Genomic DNA, 12584 nt, shown 5'->3' on the forward strand with positions numbered 1-12584 from the left:
TGTGGAAGAGTTTTCTGGGAGCGATGACCAGTACATATGGTTCTCAATTTGGAGACTTTTATACTATGAATTCATTCTTAAAATACTAGGGACATACTCATGTTTAACAGACAAAACAATAAGGAATAGCATAGGGGTTGAGTAAGGGTTTATAATTCTCTCAATTCCGACACAAATCCTATGAGTCAGATATACTAACATATCCAGAGACACTGCAGTTGAGAGAAGCTTTGAGGCTCAAGGTGGTTCTTTGTGGTGAGAAGCCTATCAGGGAGAGTGAAGCATCTGGAGCGTCCTCCACAGAGGTATTCTAGGTCAGTTGTGGAAAGCTAAAGTACTGAGCACAAAGCCCAGTGGTTCTCCGTCCTTATCTGTGTCACCTTAAGAGAGCAAATGCATGATATTTGATATTGCCTGGAGAATCCTGATTTCTATTAAATGATTGTGACATGATTTTGTCTTCATTCTTTTATTCTGAAGTGTGTAGCCAGTTAGGAAATTACTTTTCCTCTATTTCTTTTAATTTGTTAATCATTTGTTTTTACATTCTTCTAGCTTAGTATATTCCTTTAAGCATTGAGTATCTTGCTTATGGTTGTGCTGTTGACACTGCTACTACTTGTCCCTCCTTACCACTTTGTAGTGATTCCTTTATCCTAGGTGACTGGGCAGTTATTTTTGTTGTCATTATTCAGTGAAATCCATATATTCCAGTCCTTACCAGTTCATGGATATGATAGAATCATAGTTACCAAGCTATCTGAAGAATAATGAGAACCTTTACCCTAATTCTCTCTCCCAAATTGACCCAATTAGAACAATAAATAGGAAGTGGCTCATGTGTGTTTGCAAACTCAGCCTTCTTTGTTCTAGGTGATATTTATGGCTCCCCTCTTTCTGTTATTGGCCCATGGCTCTCTTCACTCCAGGGAGATTTATTTGGTGATGCCTTTGGGTGATCCCATGCAGGGATACCTCAGCTCAATCTTGGATTCACTGCCAGCCATATCCTGCCTTAACTGGGACAAAAGTATTCAACCCTGTGTAGAGTTAACTAGGAGTATAGGCCTCTTTTCTAAGTGTCTTAAAGAGATTTCAGTGATGCACTTTTTATGATTTTGACTCATTTCAAATTCAGCTGCTTCTTCCTAGGTCTTGGGTGAGAGTCTAGAAGAGGCTGGGTCAGTGGAGAGCTAAAGAGCAGCCACTTGGTGGAACTCTGTGTCATATCTCCACTTTAATATCGCCCAGTGTCATGTGATCATTATATATTTCAAGCTCTCCCTACCCTTAGAGACACTTCCAAGGAGGCTCCCAGACAAAGGTTCCCTGGTGGGGTCTGCCCTGCCATTCTTCTAGGATATACTACACATGCACACGTTTACATACATACATCACAGACACACACACACACACACACACACACACACACACACACAAAATCCTATCTTTCCATAGAATTAAGATTTTTTAAAAAAATGGATGGATTTATTCTCAAACAATTAAAAGCTCTGCTGGAAAATGTTAGAAAGAGGTCAGCTGGAAGGACAGTCCATAGTTGAGCAAAGAAGGCCACATAACTGTACCCAAAGTTGAGTCGGGAGTAGTTATCACAAATCCTCTGAATATATCTTCATTTTCCTGCTAAAGTGGAATGCTGGCAAGAGGAAGAATTTTAAATGTATTAATATATTAGCAAAACATCTGAACTGATGAATAAGTACCATTGCCTCAGATACGATATCGTCCTGTGCCTCCATGAGAATGGCTTGGTCTCTTTCTTACCTGATCAGTTCATTGGCAAAGACAGGTACACAACAGGACGGGGATGGACTTTATACTCTGGTTAGCACATGATGCTCATGAGTTAATTTTCCAAAGCAACCAGGTCATCTTGGAGCTTCTGATAATAGTCACTGGAAGGTGATACAGTGGGCTTCTGAAATACTTTCAAAATTTGCACTTCTGTTTTTAGGATTATTTGGCCTAAAGATTGTCCCAAATAAGAACCTCTTCTTAGTCCTACAGTTAATAAGACTTTGCTCAATTTAAGTTATATACAACAGATTCTTTTCAGATGAGACTTTTATTTCTGTTTATCAAAATTATACATGTTCAATACAGAAAATAGGAAAATACAGAAAGATTCACATATAACTGTATCACTGGGAAATGGAATGATTATGATGGGGAAATATTTTTATTATTTTTAAAGTATTCCGACTCCGTCATTGGACATCCTGGGTCACTGTAAGCAAGTTACTTAATCTTTCTGAGGTTTAGTTTCTTCATCTTAAAAATGGGGATAATTGTAACCTAACTGAAATCATAAGGTTGTTGTGAGCATGAAGTGAGTCAGTGTATGTAAAACATAACAATGCTTGGCATGTAGCAAATGCTAGTAACCTTATTATGACGGTCATTATCCTTACAATGGCTCTTATTATTTCTTTATAGTTTCATTCTTTTTTTCTATATATGCTTTTTTTTTTACATAGTTGAGTTCATGCTGTCTACATAATTTTATCTAGTGCGTATTCAGGAGTATTAAAAAATAAGCGTTGCCCCAAATTATTGCAAACCTTTTGTATACATAATTAAAAATAGTGAAATAACATTCTACTTAGATGCCAAACCTTAATTTACTTAACCATTGTTGGATATTTTTGTTGTTCATAATTTCTCAGTATTACAAATAATGAGACAAGAAACATCTGTGTGTAAGCTTTTATGTATGTGCTTAAGCTTATTTCTTTGGAGTGGAATTACTAGTTCAAAAGTAACACTTGGAATACATCAAGTAAAATTATTTTCTAAAAGGGTTGTGACAAATTATATTCCCAAGAGCAAGAACAGTGTACAATTAGGCATATTTCATTGCCCTTGACAACATTTGGAATTCTCATTAAGATTATTTCTGAATTTTATAGGCAAGGACATGCTAATGAAAACAAGACATATTTTAAAGAGCCTACTGTGTGTCAGCCACTTTACTGGACACTGAGCTCAAGTTGAGAGATGACAGACTCCATTCTTGTTCTTGTAGCACTTCCACTATGTAAATGGGAAACAAGTGATAACTTAATCATATAACTGTGTGCGTGGTGAATACTGTAAAAGAAAAGTACATGCTACTATGAGAGATTCAGGAGGCACACTGTTTAGTCTCAAGGAATCAGAAAGACTTCTCTAAGAGAGTAACACTGCATCTGATATATAAGGATGAGTGAGAGTGTCTTGGCAAAGGGCAGGTGCAGGGAAAGGCATTCCAGGCAGAGAGAATGAGATGTACAAACACTTGGAAAGAAAGGGGAGAATGGCTTGCTGTGACATGCCAGGAGACTGCCATCGGGTGGGGCACTGACAGGCAGGGAGGCAGCCGAGGACAAGAGTGGACTCACAAGGTAATGAGGAAGGGGGGTCTTATTCTAAGAATCATGGGAACCAGATGGCTTGACTTTTAGCATGGAAGTAACATTATCATATTAGTGTTTTAAAGAGACCAATTTGGCCAGAGTGGGTAAAGAATGGTTTGGAGAGAGGAGATAGAGATAAGACTCTTTAAAAAAAAATTTTTTTTTTTAGTTTTTATTCACTTTTGAGAGACAGAGAGAGGCAGGGCACGAGTGGGGGAGTGGCAGAGAGAGAGGGAAACACAGAATCCAAAGCAGGCTCCAGGCTCAGAGCTGTCAGCACAGAGCCCTACGCAGGGCTTGAACTCATGGACTGTGAGATCATGACCTGAGCTGAAGTTGGATGCTTAACTGACTGAGCTACCCAGGTGCCCTGAGACAAGACCCTTTGAAGTGTGTCAGTACAGGGACAATGATACTGTGAGCTAAAGTGGTTGCAAATACAGAGAGAAGTTTTCTGTATATATGTATATGTGTGTGCGTGCGTGTGTGTGTGTGTATACACACACACATAAGTTATTAATATATATTATAAATTATTATAAATAATGTATAAATAATGTATTTATATATAAATAACATTTAGTAGGTAGAGTGGGTGATTGATTGTCTCTGGAAAGTGAAAGAAAATAGAAGCATATGTTATATATTATTTTCAAATTGCTGGTATGGGCAATGGGGTAGATGATTATGATGAATGGGAATATAGCAGGGGAAGCAAAGCTGAAGGAAGGGATTCAGCTTCAGGTTTGAAGGTGCTGCATTTGATCTGAGAACTCCAAGGGGAAACATTACAAAGTCAGCTGAGTGTATATGTGTCTAGAACCCAGATAAGAGGTCTGGGGTGGAGAAAACGTAGCAGTAATTAGTACATAAGTGGTAGGGATATGTGGTTAGTATACAGATGGAAGTTGATGAAATTGAGTAAGAGCTTGGAATAAAGTCCTAAAGGATTCCCAAGTTTCATTATTATATAGCAACGGAGGAGCTAGGAAAAAAATGAAGACATAATAGCCAGAGATATAGAAGGTAACTGACGAGGCAAGGTCTGGAGAAGGTAAGAGGCAAGGTAGAAGTGAGGTCCAGTCTCTGATATAGTGATTGGTCTTAGAGTGGGAGGAGGGGCACTTTCTCATTGTGTTAGGAAGGTTGGAGGAGAGGACAGGTCCATTGCACACAACTTTATAAAATTGGTGTTGGAAATTTGAAGCTGGCTTCAATAATCTCGGTGAAGATTGAGGCAACGTGAATGGGGCAGATAAACAAGTTGGATATTTATGAAGTATCAATAAAATGTGTAAAAAACATAATTGAGTCATTGGGGAGTTGTAGTTGGTGACCATTTGTTGATAGAGATGTTCACTTGCCTACAGTGTGGATTTGCTAATCAAGCTTGGTTTTGTTCAGGTATGAAAAAAGTGACAGATTCATCACTGCCTGTGGTTTTGCCCAGGAGTTTGATGGCAGAAATAAGGGGTTTGGGAGTTTAGGGGGTTTGAGAGAGAAGGATGGGATATGGAATCTAAATTGGAGGAGAGGGGAGATGGGGACAGAGGATTTCAAGAAGGTCATGAAAGCACAGGTGCTGTGAGACTGTTGAACGAGTGGAAAAGAGATTGTAGCCTTTTCATTAGAGATCTCAGAGGAGGTGTTGTTGTAGGAAAACCAGGGTGTATTTAGGGACCTTGTGGACTGAAATGGATTGGTGGGGAGTGTTCTATAGAAATAAGAAGGCTGAGGAAGCAAAAAGCCATAATGTTCAGTGAGTAGAACATCCTTGTGGAGCCTTAGGAATGATAGATGTTAGTAGTTGAGCCAGAGAAGGAGCAGAAGGAACAGAAGTGCCTGTGGGGAACCATACAAAGTGATTGGATGTCAGGAGATGATGGTCATGAAAAAGAACAGACAGCGGTGCAGCCAGAGAGCTGAGCCTCATTATTTCCATTTGTACATTTTCAAGTGGGACATTTTAAAGGTGTAAAATTTGTATATTTTAAAGATTAACCAGACTCTGTGAGTTCATACTTGTTATCTACATTGCAATAGCTTCTTGTGACTTCTCTGTTAATGGCTTTCCCCCATTTATCTATTGAAGCTTTAGTACTTATTTATTACTGTATAAGTAATTTACACATTAGGATTATTAAACTTTGGTCTCCTATTTGTTGCCAACATTTTTCTAAATTTACTATTTAATTGTGGATTTGTAGAGGAGTTAATAGCACCCGAATTCGGGTTCAACACAGAACTTGCAAGTTTATTTATTTGTTTTATTTCCTTTTTTTTTAATTAAAAATGTAGTTGACCAGGACTTGTAAGTTTTAAAGCAGTGCATCTGTGTGTTTTCCTTTGTTATTTCTTGCATTAATTTGAAATTTAGAACATGCTCCCAGAAATAAATATCTGATTAAAATTGATTCTGTTAAGTTTTATTATACATCTTAAAGCAATTGTGACATTTAGTGTGTACCTTTTTGTTCCTCTGAATTTTCTGTTACATACGGTGGCAGGAAGTTCTCTATAATTTTCTTTCCAAGTGGCCACCCATAAGGAATTAACTTTCCCATTGATATCAAGCTTCCAATATGACCTTAATCAGATCACAAAATTCCTGAAAATGTAACAATATGCTCTTGCAAGCTGGTACATGTGGCTTCAGTACATCATTGCCTCTTCTGATTCATTACCCTTTTTAGAGAACTTTATTAGGCTTGATCTTTGCTTTACTTGCCTTGGTCAACTTTAGAATCATTTCATTAAGTTCTCCTCAAAACGAGTCAGCTTTATAGTAAGAACAAACTGAAATCCATGCATTAACCAAATAATTAAAAATGATGTTGTATATATTAAGCTTCCCTGTCTTGAGAATTTTTAAAAATTTGCATAATGTTTCATAGTTATTTTTTCCATATAATTTTTCACATTTCTTGTTCTAGGGTATTTATAACTTCACTCCTTTTATTTTGATTGTTTATGCAATTTCATGAAACTGGTAAATTCTGGATATGAGGAAGAAATAGATTTATTTTGTATAAAGCTACCTTGCAGGACCAATGCTTACCCTCATTATAGAACTCACTAGTGGGTCATAAAGCTAATTCTGTGTTCACAACCCATGTATTTTTAAGTTCTTCTTTAAAACTCATTTAAGACCAGCAATACATTGAAAAACTACTACAGATAGTTCTCTTGTACCCTTCAAGCCGCTTACCCCAAAGATAACATCTTATAGAACTGTAGTATGTCATCAAAATCAGGAAATCGATGGTGGAGCAACTCAAGTATAGACTTCATTTGATTGGACTCACAACCAGGATTCCCCTAAAGAAGTAAATAGAGGAGAATAGAATGAATGGACTAGAAGGAATAGAGTATGGGAGTAATAAGGACATGGGGGCATTGCTTTATGAAAGTAAAACATGATTGCTGCAATCAAACAATTTGGAAAAAAATATTTCTCTAGACTCTCGTAATGATTTTTTGTAGTATCTGAGTAGGTTCTGTGTGTTTGATGTTTTGAAATGATTTTAAAGATAGTTCTTCCATTCTGTTTAAAAGGAACTAAACTTCAAGAAGAAGGTATGTCATTTCCTGGCTGCACACCCCTGCATCATTTTGCATGTCCTGCCATTTAGTTATTTAGATTTCAGGTTTCAGTTTGACCTTATCGTTAGTTCCAAATATTTTAGATGCGGGGCAATTAGGATAATTATTCTCGAATACATTAATTTCAGAATTGGAGGATCTATGAGACAATTTGGACCAAGAGGGTTAGATACCTGGCCAATGTCAGGTCTTTCTGATTCTGAAATTCATATTTTGGCATACAACAATGTTTTGATTGGGCAAATACCTCTTCTGCTTACCATTTAAAAATAGCTAGGATTAATAATTCGTAATTTGTCTTCCTGATGGCTCCCAGTGGGGAAGGTGTTTGTGCATTTATTTTTTTAATATTTATTTATTTTTTGAGAGAGAGAGAGAAAGAGAGAGAGTGTGAGCAGGGGAGGGGCAGAGAGAGAGAGAGGGAGAGAGAGAATCCCAAGCCGACTCCACACTGTCAGCGCAGAGCCTGGCACAGGGCTCAAACTCATAAACTGTGAGATCGTGACCTGAATCGAAACCAAAAGATCATGACCTGAGTGGAAACCAAGAGTCAGTTGTTTAACTGACTGAGCCATGAAGGTTCTCCAAGATGTTTGTACACTTAAAACAATGGCACTTGTGTGTTACAATGGTTATGATGGGGGGATTTATAGGTGTTACAGGAAGTGCTCAGAGCAGGTCATCTGGACTGAAACGGTGGTGGCCTCACAAGCAGGTGAATGATCCCTGACCCAAATCTTGCAGGCCATCTGGGAATGCTCAGAGGGAAAATGTGTGGAAGGCATATACACTGAGGGGAGAGCAGTGAAAATTCAGCTCAAATGACAGACTATGGCACTGAGGAAGTAAGAGGATGCTGGGACATTCCTTCTCTTCATTGGTGTATTTTTTGGGAAAAGTTATACAGACAGTGAAGAAAATATGCAATTTTTGCATTAGCAAAATGGAAGATGGACCCTGGAAGTCAGAAGAGAGGGTGGGCTGGGAGGAGGGGGCTGCACTGCAAGGCCTCTGAGCAGAGCTCTGTAATTACCCCTTGACCAGGACAAACGCAAATCCAGTGATGGGTCGGACCCATCAACCTCCAAAATCTTACAAGTCAATCTTCTAATTGTCATCAGATACTTCATTGGGAGCCTGCCAGGTCTGTACTCAGAGCTCTATTCCTTAAGACAGAACGATCCCAGCCCTGGCATTAGTATGCCACTGCACTTGAATTCACTCTGCTGCTTCAGTCTGTTGTTTTGAAGCCAACATAAATCAATAGTAACCACCCGGGGCACAGGAATTGTTGGAAGTTTGGCTCACAATGGAAGCAGAACAAACCCCAAACCACAGGCTTACCCAGAGCCCAGACCCAGAGGCATTTCTGAGGCCCGGTGAGCTGAGGAACCATTCCAGCTCTCTGTGAGTGCCGTAGGGTAGGAATAATAAATCAAGTTATTCACTGTTTAAGCCTTCTCCACCCGCATCTCCTGAATACCTCAGGCAATAAAGGGAGTTTGGGGACCATTGTGGGAGGAATTCCGATGAAGCCAGGAGACTTGATCTGCACTGTGAGACCCTGTTCCCTCTTGTGGATACTACCTCTGTGCACCCACGAGAAAAAGGTGTCCGGACCTAATGGTTCAGCTGTTGATATAGTCGGTCACAGCCGAGTATTGCCTGGGTGTGACAGAGCACTAGAAGAGCACATTCTTCTTCACCGCCTCCTAGAGCCTAACCCTGTTCAAGTATGTGATTAAACTCTTTGAAAAAGAAATACCTAAGACTTTATAATTCTGGTGAATTTGTTTTACAAAATCACTTGAGGGGAGTTTGCAAATTCCCAAGGATATCAAAATACTTGATAAAAATCCTCTTTTGGGAATATCTTCAGGGTATATAGAATTCTGTTTTCCATTTTTCCAGATGATGGTTGTAAGTCAAGGACTTGGGAAAAGGAGCAGAGAGCTGGCGATGACCAAGTCCCTTCACCTTTGAACTGACGACTTCTGTCACTCCCTCTGAGTCAGCAGAATTTAGTTCCTCATTCTTCTGACTCAAAGGATTGGAGATCTTAATGTTTGTGTTCCTTATGCTTCTGCCTCTGAATTTTCCCTGTGCCAAAGTCCTGATACTGAGAAGTTTTTGTCCACAGTACCCAAGGCTGTAGAAGGGTACCTTGGAAGCACTTGGAAGAACACAGACCAGTATCAAACAGGAATCTGGCTGGAGAGAGTCTGGGTGAAAGAACGATTGGCCCCAGTCAGAAAAATTTAAGGCTTATGGGAGTACCCTTATTTCTATTAACTAATTTGCTCTTAGATTTTGCCATCCAGTTTTGAGTTTCTGTCATTCCCGTCTTCAAGTGTTCGCTACCTTTTTAGGGCCAGACTTGCTTCTTTCCTTTCTCCTGATTGGAGAATCTTAATCTAATTTGAGGGTGAGAATCTCTCTACTAATGTTCCAAATATTTTGTTTATGGTATAAACGTTGGACTGAGTTCCTCAAAACTCAGGCTTTTGAAACCCAGATATCTCCTAACTGCTTTTATGGTATGCTGGTTTTCTCAACAAAGCAATGCAACTGCCAGCTGAAGGGGCAGAAAGTGCAAAAGATACAAATAGCAGTTGGAAGACCATATCTCAAAATACCATCCCACAACCCCTTGCATGATGGACTACAAATTTCTGAGCTCTTGGATGCTCACAGTTACCAATAGCGGCTAATATTGTTTTGAAAAGTATTGTAATAATACATGAAAAAGAAATGAGACATACCTATTGAGATAAACTAAACTAAACTGATGATTTCCTGGTGACATGAGTACCTAGAAAATCTAAATAAATCAATTTAACAGCTATTATTATTATACTTTAAAAAAAGAGGGGAGAGGGAAACCAACCACAAAGACTCTTAATGGTAGAGAACAAACTGAGGGTTGATGGAAGGAGATGAGGGGGGAGATGGGCTAGATGGATGATGGGTATTAAGGAGGGCACCTATTGTGATAAGCACTGGGTATTGTATGTAAATAAGGAATCACTGAATTCTACTCCTGAAACCAAAACTGTATGTTAACTAACTAAAATTTAACTGAAAAAATAAAATAAGAAAATGCAGAAGAGTGGCATAATACAAGATAGATGAAATTCAAGAGAATTTTTTTCCCTCCAATCACAATCAATAAGAAGATGTGAAATTCACTCCCTACCAAGAAATTTCTATTCACAGTAATAGAAAATAAGACGGGTCTACTTTGGTGGACTTTCAAGGACTTCACTTCGTTTTTATCTGGTTAGCTAACATATGGCATATACAATATTATCCCTATTTTGTAATAAGAATCTTGACTATCAAAAGCCATTCTGCTGTTAAGTTGCCATGTTATATCATCTTGGAATTAATAGAATCTAATTATATATAGAATATATATACTATGCATATATATTATATATATTATATATAGGATATATATAATATATATACTATATATTACATATATATACAACAATCTAATGTATAGTTTCTTTTTTAAGAATCCCCTGTTCAGTGGAACATAATAGAATTGAGAAAAAGGACTACCTACTTAGAAAATGTTTATATCAAATCTGAAAGGTTAAGGAAAAAAGATAAAGGGTTTATGAGCTTAGTTTTCAAATACACAAGCACTCTGAAGAGGATAATGTAACTGTAAAGGAAATGCGCAAACAAAAATTCATATACAATTAGCAAGTAAGTGATTGGAAAGTGCCCATCATTCTTAGTATTCAAAGAATTGCTAATTAAAATACCTATAGAAATTATTATGTAGCTAATAAAGAAACAAAATGAAAATTTATGAAGATAGAATTTGAAGTTGTCCAGTGTATGGTCCTACTGACATAATTATTCATTGCTGGTGGAGTCTGAAGTAGAAAGCACTCTTTTTTTTTTTAATGCTTATTTATTTATTTTAAGAGAGAAAGGGAGAGAGACAGAGAGTGTGCGTGAGCAGTGAGGAAGGGACAGAGAGAGAATCTCAAGCAGGCTGTCAGCACACTGTCAGTACAGAGCCCAACATAAGGTTCAATCTCATGAACTTTGAGGTCATGACCTGAGCCGAAATCAAGAATTGGATGCTCAACTGGCTTAGTCACCCAGGCATCACCTGGAAAGAACTTTTTTGAATAGCACTGTGGGAATATTTAGTAAGAGCCATAAAAGTATGCATATTTCTTGACTCAATAATTTCAGACTCTATGAATTTATTTTAAGAAAATATTTCTCAGGAAAAAGCTCTATATTTGCAGATAGATCCATCGCAGCAGATAGGCGGGTGGCAGTTTGGTGCTTACACTGGGGAATAGATGCCCTTGGACTCATGAGAGAGCTTTCCCACTCAGCTCCTGGTGACCTTGGAGTGATATGCCTTCCTTGTGTCTCCATGTCTTCGTGTGGGTAATAATGTTGCAGCCTAAATTGTAAGCCATTGTGAGGATCAAATGTGCTAACAAATGTGGAACGCTTAGAAAATGTCTGGCATGTTGCAAGCATTCTGCTGTATAAGCTATAATTATAGCAAAAATTTTTAAAAGGGAATCAACTTAACTACCCTGCATTAGGAGGATTGTTTAAAAACTCCATTGCCCTGACATAAGACCATTGTATAAAACCACAAAGATGGTATTTTGAGGACTCTGAAGCTGAAAAACAAGTTTATGATGGAATAATTAGTAAAAGAAAGACTAACAATTCTGAGTTCGCTGCAACCACAACCATGCGAAATATGGCTGAAGGAGGGATGAGGAAAATCATTTTGTCACAGTAGTTGGATTACAGGTGGTTTGCAAGAATTTTCTTTCATCTTATATTACCTTTTTTAATTAAAAAAAGTAAAGCAATACCATAACAAAACTAATTCTTTTTAAATACTGCCTTTGGGTAGTGCTCGCTTCGGCAGCACATATACTAAATACTGCCTTTGGCTTTGTCTGCTCTGGTGTGCAAAACCAAGTACACCTGGAATGAGGCCATTCGGGAAACCTCAGGGGGGTGCAGATGACAAGCCAGGCGCTGGTAGCTGCAGCAGCAGCGGGATCCTCCCCCTCACCTGCATCCTGGAAGCTTCTCCTGTCACTCCCTCCATCCCCTCAGTCCCTGTGGTGTGGTGGAGAGTCAGTCACATGATCCCTATGGCCAGCTCTCCCCCCCCCCCCCCCCCCCCCGTCAAAGTGAGATTCTTTGTTTTTCTCTTTTTAAAAAATGTTTGTTTGTTTGTTTGTTTGTTTATTTAGAGGGGGAGGGGAGAGAGAGAGAGAAGCAAAGAGAGAGGAAGAGAGAGAGAATCCCAAGCAGTCTCCACACTGTCAGCACAGAGCTTGGTATGGGACTCATTCTCACAAACCCTGAGATCCATGACCTGAAGTGAAATCAAGGGTCCAATGGATGCTTAGCCAACTGAGCCACCCAGGTGCTCCAAATTTCCTTCTTTCTTTTTCTTTCTTTCTTTCTTTCTTTCTTTCTTTCTTTCTTTCTTTCTTTTTCTTCTTTCTTTCTTTTTTCTTTCTTTCTTTCTTTCTTTCTTTCTTTCTTTCTTTCTTT

The sequence above is a fragment of the Panthera uncia genome, chromosome D2, assembly GCF_023721935.1.
Source record: "Panthera uncia isolate 11264 chromosome D2, Puncia_PCG_1.0, whole genome shotgun sequence".
In the NCBI taxonomy this organism is placed as follows: domain Eukaryota; kingdom Metazoa; phylum Chordata; class Mammalia; order Carnivora; family Felidae; genus Panthera; species Panthera uncia.